The following is a 12,741-nucleotide window of genomic DNA, read 5'->3' as shown; positions in this document are numbered from 1 at the left end:
AGAGGTAGTGCAGCACGCACACACCTCTCTGGCCAGTCGTCTCCCAGCATGCTGAGCTGTAAGATCCATGGATGCATGCTAATGCTACCTCAGTGTGTTGTCAGATCATCTGGCAGGATAAACTTGTTCTATCACAGCTTTTATGCTTTATGCCACCTGTGTAAGGAGATGTGATACCCATAAGAGCAATCTGAAAAGAAATTCTATGTAGTCTGGCATTAATGCTGCATAGGTGCCTATCTTCAGAATAGTCTGAACTGATCTGAACTGACAGATCAAGCTTGTGGAAGTTTTGCATAGCCCAGGTATTTTAGATCTATATTCCAAGTATGCTTGCCTTCTAGATTTATATTACTGAGTTGTTCTGTTTGGAGCATAATTCTTACTCTTTCATTAAGGTCAATCGAAATTGTTGTTTCAACAAGAAAGTACATGGATTCTGTTTACTAAGTTGATATTGAGCATTTTTAAAAAGGTTGTTTCCTGTAGTTTTAATGTACCCTTCCTCAACATGTTTTGCTCTACAGCATCCTTGTTACATATTACAGGATTTATTTTGAGTGGGCTCTTCCCTATTTGCTCTTGATTTAAGATCTAGGCAACTATCCAGATTATACAGCAAAACAGTTTGATATAGATATAGATAACTCTGTCAATCAATTGTACTAAGCTATAGAGGAACACTTTAAGTGTAAGAAGTTATTTACATCTAAATTCCAGCCAGCATCCGAAATAAATCACCTAGGGACACAGATGTATTTGCCTAAATGTACACAGATCATAGTGATAATAACGTGAATAACATTTTTTTGTGAGCTAATCACAGACCCTTTCGCAATCACTCCTAAGCATAGCAGTACAGCTCACTTGTGAGGTGTGCAATTATTAAAATTCCATTTTAGAGAGCAAAACACTGAAACAACATGATTAGGGACTTTCCAGAGGCCATCTCTGACACTTGTTACTTGCTTGGCAGTAAAATCAAATTTAATTACTTTTGTTCCTGTACTTTATCTACAGACTCATTTTCTTTTTTAATAATTTCATCTGGCATTACCTGTTATAACAAATATCTTTTCATATTCAGGCAGATCCTTGCTAAGTGTTTCCATTGGTGGATAACTTTTGATAGATATTTTCCATCTTACTAAGAAAATGTGAGAAAAAACCCAAACATCTTCTATATGAGCAGAATTAATTCATGCACCTGCTTCTGCTGTTTCCCAAACTTTGTTTTGAAAAGCCAGGTCTGTATTAATGTCAGCTAGGCGCCACACTCACTTCCATCCTAATGCCAAGTGCTGAAGCTGGCTTTTGAAAGTGGCTTACCCTACTTGAAACATTTTCTTGGCACCTCTTTTAAACTCTTTTGGGAAATCTGTCAACAAAACACATATTTAGAACACCAAATGTGGTAGAAAAATACTTGTGGCAAAAAATAGTCAACTCCACAGGGAGTACCTCCTTTGTTACACCTGTTACGTATCATTTGGGACAAACGACTACAACTCTGCTGTGGACGTGGTCATGCCCTGACTCATGGAAGAGGAAACCTGCACAGAGCTCACCTGCAGAGACCCGGAGGCACAGCCTTGACTGCAGGTGCATGGCTCACAGTACTAGCAATGCATGTGTGAGCATCCAGAGGACATGGAGCTCCCCCCCTGTGACCCCTTGGCTTTGTGTCCCCATACACAAGGTGGAGTGAGCAGTCTCAGAGGTCAAGCGGCTGAAAACCACAGCTGGAAATTGCCAAGAAGAAGTACAGAGCTGCTGAGGAGGATCTCCAAGGATAACATAGACCACCCTGTTGCTGCCAAACCTGGTTCAAATATGCTGTAATGCTTCCAACAGATGTGTGTCTCAGCTTTCCCGAAAACCCTTCCCTCTGGAGATCCCACTTTGTCTTTTGACAGTACCTCTGGGGCTGTGTTGCCCTTTGCCAAACATCGTGCTTCAGGTTTCCTTCTTGCAGTTCAAACACATGTTTGTTCATTAGGGATCCAGTGAATAGGTTCTTCTGTCTGCAATCTTGTATATATTTGAAATCTGACATGGTGTCTCCCCTCAATCTTCTCTAGATGGAGCCCCCCAGTCTTCTTATAAATTATACCTCCCAGAATTAAGTTGATTCTTGTTCATTTTTTTCCAGGCCCCCTGCTATTTCTCTGTCTTACTCTTGCTCTAAAACCAGATAAAGTATCCAAGAAAGCACAAGTGAGTAGAACAAAAACATTTTATTTTTTTAAGATAAATCTTGTGACACATCTCTCCGGGATTGCTATTTGTATTAGCTCTCTTGTCTGAGGAGGAAACAATTTCTTTTCAATATGATGAAAAATGATCTTGCAAGGTAATGAAAGAAGTTGAAAAAATGCAGTGTGAAGAAGTTATAATAGTTAATATGTGGATGTATACCTATCTTTGAATTTCATTGTTTTTATTACTTTTATTATTGTAGCAGTGTTGTGATAATTAAAAGTATTTCCTGTTTCCATGGGAATGACACGGGGGTTTATGTGTCCCCAGGAGCAGCTATTTCTACTTTAGCAGGAGCTATTTTTATGATCTTCTTGGAAAACACTTTCAGTATTCTTGACTTTTCCTTCCTATCTCCCAGCTAGTCTATTTTGTTTCTTGAAAAAATACAGCAGTGTGTATTTGGGTAGAGTATAGAGGTAGGGCCATCTTCTTCATCAAAGTTATCTTTCATTTCTTTCTTTCAGTATCTGTCCACGTCATCTCTTCAGAAGCTGTCTCTGGTATTTCAGTGGCATATCTTTTGTCATTCAAAATAGCTGTGCTGTTTTGTACAGAAAGCAGAAAGAGGGCAATTATGAAAACTGGGCAGACATGAACAACTCTAGAGATCAATTCCTACTAGGATAAATTCCCTCTCTGAAGATGACAGAAGTACAGTAGCTCCATGACCATGGTAAATGTCTCTGCTCATAGCGGATGTGGAGGACTCATTTAATCACACCACCCAATTATCAGACACTTTTCCTATTAGCCACATGAAATGTGAGTTTGTTATGGGATTTAGTGGAAGTTACAAGGCATTTCTGTATCCTAGTCAGGTTCTTCATGCGTTCAATCCTCACGAATCTTCTCTGGCTTAGCACATGCAGTGGCGTTTATTTTGACTTGGACCTTCTTTGGTGCAGCTGGGAGGATTCAGAATAAACCTGTGTGTTGATGGTAGACCAGTTTTCCCATGGTATATGTGGCTGACTTCTTTATTTTCACTAACATTTTATTCCATGACCAGAGTGCTGTCTTCCAGCATAAAAGGCATACGCTACAGTGAAAACACCAGCTTGAAAAGGCTGTGAGTGAGAATGAAGACAGGAATCATTAGTAAGGAACGCTACACCAAAAAAACACTACAAAATAACTTGGCTATACTGTGGAAAGTTGAAACGATTAAAAAGCGAGATGTGTCTTTTTTTTTCTTCTAGCTACATGCAGCATGTGTTTCCCATGTCTCATATTACAAGCAAATGTGAACTGAGGGTTTATGGTAATACCACCTACGAAGTATGACATCATTTTCCCCACAGGTGGTAAGTCAGTTTTCCAAGGTGTGTTTACATGGAGCATTTCAGAGCACTAACACACACATGAGATACTTAAACAATATCTGTAATTACTGAAGAGTTTGAGGAAAAAACACTGTCTAGCCAGGTACTAGTTGTAGAACACCTTATGGCAAAAACCATGATGTCATTCATATTGTCTTGACAAATACTTGTTAGGGCATGACTTTGACTGAAGTTAAATGAAGCTGATAATTTGGTTTATAAGTGTGCAGCTCATAGAGCTTGTGTAATAAGACTAGTTGTTAATAAGATAAATAGTCTGATAGTGTGGAAGCAAATTTGCCTATATTTTGACATTTATAAATCCTGTATTTCAGGATGCTGGTCTGTTTTTAGCTAAGTTGTAAACCACAAAACAGCATAACAAATTGTACAAGATTACTAGAGGAAAAGTGATGAAAATTACGATCAGTTACATGCCCAGCTTGATACATTTATTTTCCTTTTGGGTCATCAGAGAACTGAATACCAAAGACTGTGAATATTATTGAAATATTGGCTTCCTTTGTTATTCTTTGTGTTTATTGAAACAATTTTATGAAGTTAAACGGGCTGAAAATGGCTCTTGACAACTAAGTCTGTTTGTTATTCATTACCTTTTACATTGGAAGCACATATATAAAATATGTGCTTAGAAGACATTAAATGGTGTAAAACCATCTCTCTGTATGTCACTTCAGTTCCAGTGCCTGTCTCCAGGATAGATTCAAAGCTGTCTTTCTCAAGGACTCGGGACATTTTTATCAGAAAATGGTAGAGAAGGGGAAGGCTCTGTGTCCTATTACCATTGAAGCGCTGGTCTCTCACTTTGTTTTTCACTGTTAGTTTTTCACAGTCTGATCCCATTCAAGTGGCTTAGCAGATGTGCTTGACCACCTACAGCCTTTTTGGACTGTTTTCCTTCCTGGCTTTTCAAGCTCAGCTATTCAGGAAATCTGAACTATGTGTTGATCTCTGAGGCTGTTCCAACTTCCCTTAATGCAGCAATTATTTAAAAGAAGTAGGTAGCAGTTCTGCAAAATACTTGTCCACATTTCTCTTGGATGCTTTCCTTTCATAAGCAGACGAGAAGAGTGTCTGGTTTTAGCTAGTTTCCTGGGGAGGCAAAGCAAGTGCAATACTTGCTGCCTGCATGTATGCGTGTGTCTTAATGACCAACAAACAACTTTTTAACCCAGTGGCCTCTCTGAACTAGAGGGAGGGCTGGACATTCCTATAAGCTTCAGTCAAAATGAACGGAAGAGAGATGTATCATCGACGGTTTGCTGAAGGGCAGACTTCATCACAAGTTCATCCTTTAATAGAGAATTCAATCACAAGGCTAATCCACAGAGGTAAATTCATTAGTTTCACTGATCACAGCGTGGTGAGTAGCTTACACCCCTTGTCCAGGAGTAAGGCAGTATTCTGGTGGATGCTAAAATTTTGAATTTTAAGAAATACCTTATCAGAGCATATTTCTCTTGACTTTCACATCAGTCTCTTGATAAATTTATTTTCTGGTTATTTTATGCGTTATGGAGACCCCATAGGGCTTGATACTGCACCTACTTTTTGTGCATATATATTGTTTCTCAGTCCAGCTAAAGAGCGATAAGGCATTGCTACATTAATCATCCTTCAGCACTCCTTCTTTTCTGCTCTGTCATGTTCTTCTATGCTGGAGAGAGAACATTGAGAGAACAAGTTTTTGATCGAAAAAAAACCTGAACAAAACCAAACTGATATTTTGCCAATTTTGTTGTTTATGTGACAGCATTTACAGCTTCTATTCATAAACTCTTTTTAATCTGTAGCACTGTAATATTACTGGGGGGTTTTTTCCTTCTTCTCATTGCCAAGGCAAAGTCTCTGACTGTCAGTCAAGTCTTTAGATGTTGCTCTTCCCAGTGGCAGCATCAGGCCCAGTTGGATCCCCAGAGGGCTGAAGATGGCAGGTCTCCTCTGGACCTCATCCCCTCCCAGTGGTGTGGTGGACGCTGCATCAGAGCTGCTGAAGCCCTCAGTACCAGAAAGGACTGGCCTGGGGATGGACAGGGCACCCAGTGGGTATGCCCACCTCAGCACGCCAGTAGAAGTTGGTATTGCTATAAGACTTTGGGCAGTGAGCATGCCTCACAGTGGTGCAGAGGCAGGCTGCTTGCTAGGATCATTTGAGCCTTTTCTAAGCTATTTAGTCTGCATATTTTGGATACCATGAATATGCATACTCAGGACTTGGACCATTGGCTTGGGTGGTTTATCTGAAGTCTGTCGCAGTCAGCCCTGTCTGTTTTCCTCATGGCCTAGTCAATCCCAGAACATATTTTTTACAGTTGATACAACTTGCCTCTTGCTGGAGCAGTAACAAAGTCATATATAGCTGTTAGGGAGAGATTTGCTGCCAGAACTCCTGTTCTCAGTCTTTTTTACCACTAAGTATGATAAAGTCAGTAGGGATCCAGATCTAGATGCATTCAGCTCATCTGCATTTCTTTGTGATAAAACTATCTATTTCTGTCCTTACTCTCTTATTATACCTTCAGAAGTAGATGAATTGTTTCTAGTTTCAGATGAAGCATTTGGTTTTCACATTATAAAACAATGTAAGAGACCTCTCCAAGTCACTGATGTTGCTCAGATGTATGGAGTGGCCCTGGGAGGAAAGATAAAGTAGCCTGAGCTGTGGAGAATCCAAGTATTTCAGGGTTTGTAATTTGTCCTCTTTAAAAACTCTGTGCATTGGTTACGTGCACGAGTGAGACATTTGGGTCCACTTTCCTGCAAAGGTTTTTTAGATGAGGATTCTCACTTGCATGGAGTTTTGTCCCATGTAGTAGACCCATTCATGGCAATTTTCAGTTCTTCTGTAATTTCATATCTGTAATATGGGAAATAAGATTTTGCTGTGAGAAATATTAAATAAACAATGACATTTGAAATCTGAGCCTCTGCTTTCACTAGAACAAAGCTTGTATTCTCCTTAGGCTAGTGTAATCACTATTCCTTTTAGGAAACACATTTCTTAGATGGATTTGAAATGGTAGTGTTGAAACCTAACAATAACTAAAGAAATGTGTTTGAAAGATAATGATTTGCACAGCTCTGCAACATTTGCCGTAAGCAATGCTTTAGAAGAGGAGTAAAGTTTCTAACTTGAAAGGAAAGAAGGCAGCATTGGATTTAGAAGCGTCTTAAGGTGACTAAATGAATTACTCATGTTTCACCCATTGACATGTGAGGTGGGAGCTGCTTTTATTAGTGACTGACAGCACAGCGTCACCCAGGAAAGCACCTGATAGTCTAATTTACTCATTGCCTTCCACAACCTGACAACTAAGAACTCTATAAGCAAACAATTTTCTAATGATGCCTCAGGCTGATGCATAAAAAAAGCTTGCTTTCTCTGAAACATGCTTGGTCCAGCAATCTGATCTCTGTGTCTTCAGATATTCCTGACCAGGCATGATGTATCAGTCCCCTTCTGACTGCACAGGCAGCAAAGCTTCCCCAGTTTCCCCTTCTTGCACATAAAGACTAGAAAGGGGCTGCTCCTGCTTCCTTCAATGAGTCCTAGATTCCATAAAGAATGAAAAGATTGGAGCTTTTTCTTTTGGGATGGCATAAGCAAAAGGGAACATGTAAAATTAGGCAACATAGTAAAGCATTTAAAGGAGTTAGATGTGTTGCTTTTGTCACCTTTCTCACAACACAGGAGAAGAGAGATGAAATATGAGCAAATTCCAAATAGATTAAAGGAAATGCATTTTATGTAACATACAGCTGGAGCTTGAGACTCATTGCCAAGAAATAGCAACCAGACTCAAAAGTCAACAAGACTGGGAAGAGGACTGGATAGTAGTGGGAATGTTCAGAAGTACTTTGAAAATGCTAAGAAACAGGTTTAGAAGGGATGTAAACATGAGACAGTTGTGAAATTTGCAAAAATCAACCCCTTCAGCATTAAACATACAATTTCAATGCTCTTGTTTGATCTTTTGAGCCTGTAGGTAAACATGCCTGTCAAACCTCATTGGTGTTAAGCAACATATTAATTTACCTGTGTATCAAGAGCGTGCTTAGCTGCTGTGGGGTGCAACAGCTACATGAACAACACTTTGTCAGTGTCTAGTCTTTTTCCCCATCTTTGGGTTTTCAGTGTAATCTCCTAGGGATAATTGAGTTTGTCCATTTTCTTTAAGATTTTAGACAGGTGGGAGATCCTGTTCCCCTGCAGGAAAATTTGCTTGGGAGATTTATTCAAGCAAGTCCTGAATACTTGTAACATCAAGTAAGTTTTGAACAGAGTAGGATTTTTGTGGCTGGTCATGATTGCTGTGCTAGTTGTTCATCTCCAGATCTAAGTGCTCCTTGTAGCTCTTTAGTGAAAAGCTGGACTGAGAAACAATATATGTGGATAAAAAGTAAGTGCTTCCAAAATGAGGATTTTGGTACTTGCTGGATCACAGAATTACAGAATATTCTGAGTTGAAAGGGACCCATTAGGATCATCAAAGTCCAGCTCCTGGCCCTGCACAGGACAGCCCTAAGAGTTACACCATATCTCCTCTGATCACACCAGAAGACGAGATTTATTGATAAGTTTTGTTCCTATAAAGATGTCAGCCTGCAAGGTTCTTCCTCTATGTTTTTCTCCCTCTGGGCAATTGCATGGTCACTGCTTGTACCTTTCCAGCAATTTTTGTCTCCTCAGCGCATGCCTTTTTTGAATGCAGAGTTGTTTCAGGAGGTTAAAAAGGAATCTACAGGTAAGGTGAAGTTCTTGTTGTAGGAGAGGAAGGACTTGGCAGTTGTCCCCACATCCCTCTGGTAAGACAAGAGGGAAGAGTTGTACCATTTGTGTCACCCACATTGTGAAAACTAGACCCAAAAGCCAGAAAAGAAGAGGAAAGCTTGCTTTGTCATGTGAGAAAAATTGATTAGCAAACCACAGTGAGGTATTTCAGACTATCTTCTTATTTATTCTTAAAACTGTTTTATTTCTTTTTAACGTTCGCAATCAAACAAAATATTTGAAGTTTTTAAGGGGCACAGTTACTTTTTTGTAAATAAGGGTCTAACTTATTCAGCTATAGCTGTCTTTGTGATCTGTGTTTTGATTCAATGGAAAAGTGATGACAGGTGTTGTCATGCAGTGATTAATTCTTTCAGCATAACTATCCAGGCTCTTGAATGATTTATTCCATGTAAAGTATTTGGCAAAAATGGAATCTACTTAATCTGTTTAAACAACAAGAGAAAATTATTAAACTAAACTTTCCACTCAACCTATCTGGGCGATGTCACCATTACCATTACTGCGAGCGGTGTAGAACCTACTGAACTTATACTGGATGAGGTCACATAATGAGGGATTTTCTCAGTGAGAATAATGCCAGCCCTTCTTTTAGGTCAGCACCAAAATCAAAGAATCATAGCATCATAGAATTATAGAATTGTTTAAGTTGGAAAAGACCTCTAAGGTGCAACACTGCTGCATCCACCACTAAACCGTGTCCCCAGGTGCCACATCTACCTGTCTTTTAAATACCTCCAGGGATGATGACTTTACTTCCTTGGGCAGCTTGTTTCAATGCTTAACCGCTCTTTCTGTGAAGAAATTCTCCTTGTATCCAATCTAAGCCTCCCCTGGAGAAACTTGAGGCCATTTCTTCTTTGTTCTATCACTAGTTACTTGGGAGAGGAGATCAAGCTCAACCTCACTACAATCTCCTTTCAAGTAGTTGTAGAGAGCAATAAGGTCCTCCCTGATCCTCCTTTTCTCCAGGCTAAACAACCCCAGCTCCCTCAGCTGTTCCTCAAAAGCTTTGTTCTCCAGACCCATCACCAGCTCTGTTACCCTTCTCTGGACCAGCTCCAGCACCTCAATATCCTTCCTGAACTGAGGGGCCCAGAACTGGACACAGTACTCCAGGTGTGGCCTCACCAGTGCTGAGTACAAGGGGAAAATCACTGCCCTGGTCCCACCGGCCATACTATTTCTGATACAGGCCAGGATGCCATTGGCCTTGTTGACCATCTGGGCACACTGCTGGCTCATGTTCAGCCAGCTGTAAACCAGCACCACCAGGTCCTTTTCTGCTGGGCAGCCTGCATTTGGCCTTATTGAACCTCATACAGTTGACATCAGACAATTGATCCAACCTGTCCAGATCCCTCTGCAGAGCTTCCTAACCTCCAGCGCATCAACACTACAGCCCAACTTGGTATTGCCTGCAAATTTACTGAGGGTTCACTCAGTCCCCTCGTCCAAGTTGTTGATAAAGGTATCAAACAGGACTGGCCCCAACTCTGAGCCCTGGGGAACATCACTTGTGACTGGCCACTGTCTGGATATAACTCCATTCACCACTACTCTCTGGGATTGCCATCCAGCCAGATTTTTACCCAGCAAACAGTGCACCTCTCCAAACCATGAGCAGCCACTTTCTCCAGGAGACTGCTGTGAGAGCTGATGTCAAATGCTTTACTAAAGCATTTGTCTAGGTAGACAACATCCTGCCCTGGTTTTGGCTCAGATAGATTTAATTCTCTTCCTGGTAGCTAGTACAATGTTGTGTTTTGTATATAGTATGAGAATAATGTTGATAACACACTGATGTTTCAGTTGTTACTAGGCAGTGCTTACTGTAACTCTTTCAGTTAACTCTTACTGTAAACTTTTCAGTTTTCCATGCTCTGCCAGTGAGGAGGTGCACAAGATGTTGGGAGGGAGAATAGTCAGGACAGCTGACCTGACATGGCAAAAGGGATATTCCATACTGTGGAACATCATGCCCGGTATATAAAATGGGGGTGTTACCTGGAATTGGGCTGATGGCTGCTTGGGGATAGGCTGAGCATCAGTCAGAAGATGTGATTTTGCACCAGTCAAAGGGTGGTGAGTAATTGTGTTGTGCATTGCTTGTTTTTTTGAGTTTTATTCCTTTCTTCTTCTTATCTCCCTTTTCATCACTGTTATTGGTATTATTAGTATATTTTACTTCAACTATTAAACTGTTCTTTGCCCATGGGTTTTTACTTTTTTTCTGATTCTACTCCCCATCCCACTTGGGTGGGGGAAGTGAACAAGCGGATGTGTGGTACTTCGTTGCCAGCTGGGGTTAAACCATGACACATCCACAGGGTTTGTGGATCCATCATTGCTCTTGTTCTTGTTGTTGGTTTTCACTGCATTAGAACAGATTACAGCATTAAAACAAAGGTCTGCATTTCCCATATCCATTACTTTGTTCTCATGAGAAGGAACCCTTGTCTGCCTGTTATAATAACCTGATGTACCAGATTACAGTGAAGTTAATTGGAACTGACAGTATAATAGGAGCAACTGCAACTTAAGGTGCAATAAATTTGTTTGTTTATAGATAGGATTTTGCTACAAAGAAAGAGTTTTATAAATCAAAAAGATCTCTCACCAAACTTACCTTACTGAAGAGTAAAACAATATCAAATAACTAGAAAACAGAATTGTTCTGAAAAAGCCATTTATCTATATTTCTTTTTAAATAGTTGATATATGAGCATTTTGTTTATTTCAGCCAATGTAGCATTGCCCCTCTTTAATTCAATCCCACAGTCCTGTAACATTTTTTCTACATCCTGATGACATGTGAATGCCAGTTTCTTCACTTCCCTTTTGTTTTTGGTAAGTTTCAGGTTTTTTCTGGTTTCAGGAGTCAAATGCATTTTCTAAGTTCTATTCTGTATATAAAAATATCATAAAATTCAAATAATTATTGTGACTCAGGTCCAACTCATGTTTTTTCATTCTTGGCTTGGCAGTTTTGTTATTGTTTATCAGTCCTGACAAGATGGATCTTGTCAGGATGGGATCTATGCTGTCCTCTCTACATTCATCCCAGTCTTGTTCTTTAATTTACAACTTAATCATAGGAATGGTACAGTAATTATCATCTTTTGATCACTGTTACTGTGCTAACCACCTTTGCACTCTTCTTAGCAAGGCATTTGGGACACGAGCAGTTTTGAATACACATTTAGAAAATAATACCAAAAGTTTTCATACCAGTTTATTTGCTGCTTCAAGAAAATGCATCTTTTTCTTTTTGATGGAGAGACCATCAATATGGGGTTCACACATAATTGTGTTTTACACTTCTCCAAATTCTACTGGTATTGGTTAATGAATATGTTAAATTATTTTTAAAACTTTCAAAATGTGTATAGCAGAAAGCAATGCTTTTCTCCCTGATGGATTAAGAAATCTGGTACTATATTGATGCAACATTCGTAAAAAGCTGCAGCATTCTCCTTTCTGTGTAATAGACTATAATCAGTAATTTGCAACTTAATCACAAGAAAGTTATCATCTCTTGCCTATTGCTGCTGCAGCCGTCACCTTGGCTAAACATGTTACCAAAAGCCAGAGGATTATGCATCTTAATAATGTGCAGTACACAGAAGGCAGCATGACATAGCTGAGAAACACTGCTGACAGAGTACCACAGTGCACCAATGCGTAAAATATTAAAACTGGAAAAGGAAAGGGCCTTTTTAAAAATTTTTCTACAACAAAAATCCCAAACATTTCATTTAGAGCCTGTAAAAAAATTGAAAATAAAGTTCAGTCTTAGATTAAGTTGTTTGGTTTCACTGCTCCTACAGTGGTAGTCAGCCTGGCTGGATCTTCTCCTGCCGTGGCACTCGCCCCCGCGTATTAAACCACAGCAACATAATATCTCAGTTTTAATTGTGTCAGGGTAAATTCCTTCAGTTTTCTCTTGCATCATGTGTTCCCATTCTCTTACCATCTTTGTGGCCCTTCCCTACCTGTCTCAGATGGAATTCATCTTTCCTGAACGCACAAGACAGCAAGAACTTTATACACTATTGTAAATGAGATTTTACTCATCTGTGACATTAGCAATAATATTGCTGTTGCTGGAAACACCCTTATTTTTCTCTGCAGGTAATAATGAGCAGGACCTCATCATATTCAGCGTAATGCAGTGTAGTTGGCAGATCTATCATGATGTGTACCTATTTTACAGAGTACAGTGTCATCAACTTTAAGAATTTCTAGCAATAACCCACCAAACCTTTTTGAATGAATTTTAATTTGATGGTTAAGATTTGTAGTTAAGGACTGGATAAGCACTGTGCCAATGGGCTTGGTAGC

This window comes from Pipra filicauda, unplaced genomic scaffold (genome assembly GCF_003945595.2).
Source record: "Pipra filicauda isolate LSUMZ 115617 unplaced genomic scaffold, ASM394559v2 scaffold72_size3293161_pilon, whole genome shotgun sequence".
NCBI lineage: Eukaryota > Metazoa > Chordata > Aves > Passeriformes > Pipridae > Pipra > Pipra filicauda.
The sequence above is the reverse complement of the archived record's forward strand: the minus strand, read 5'-3'. Positions refer to the sequence as shown.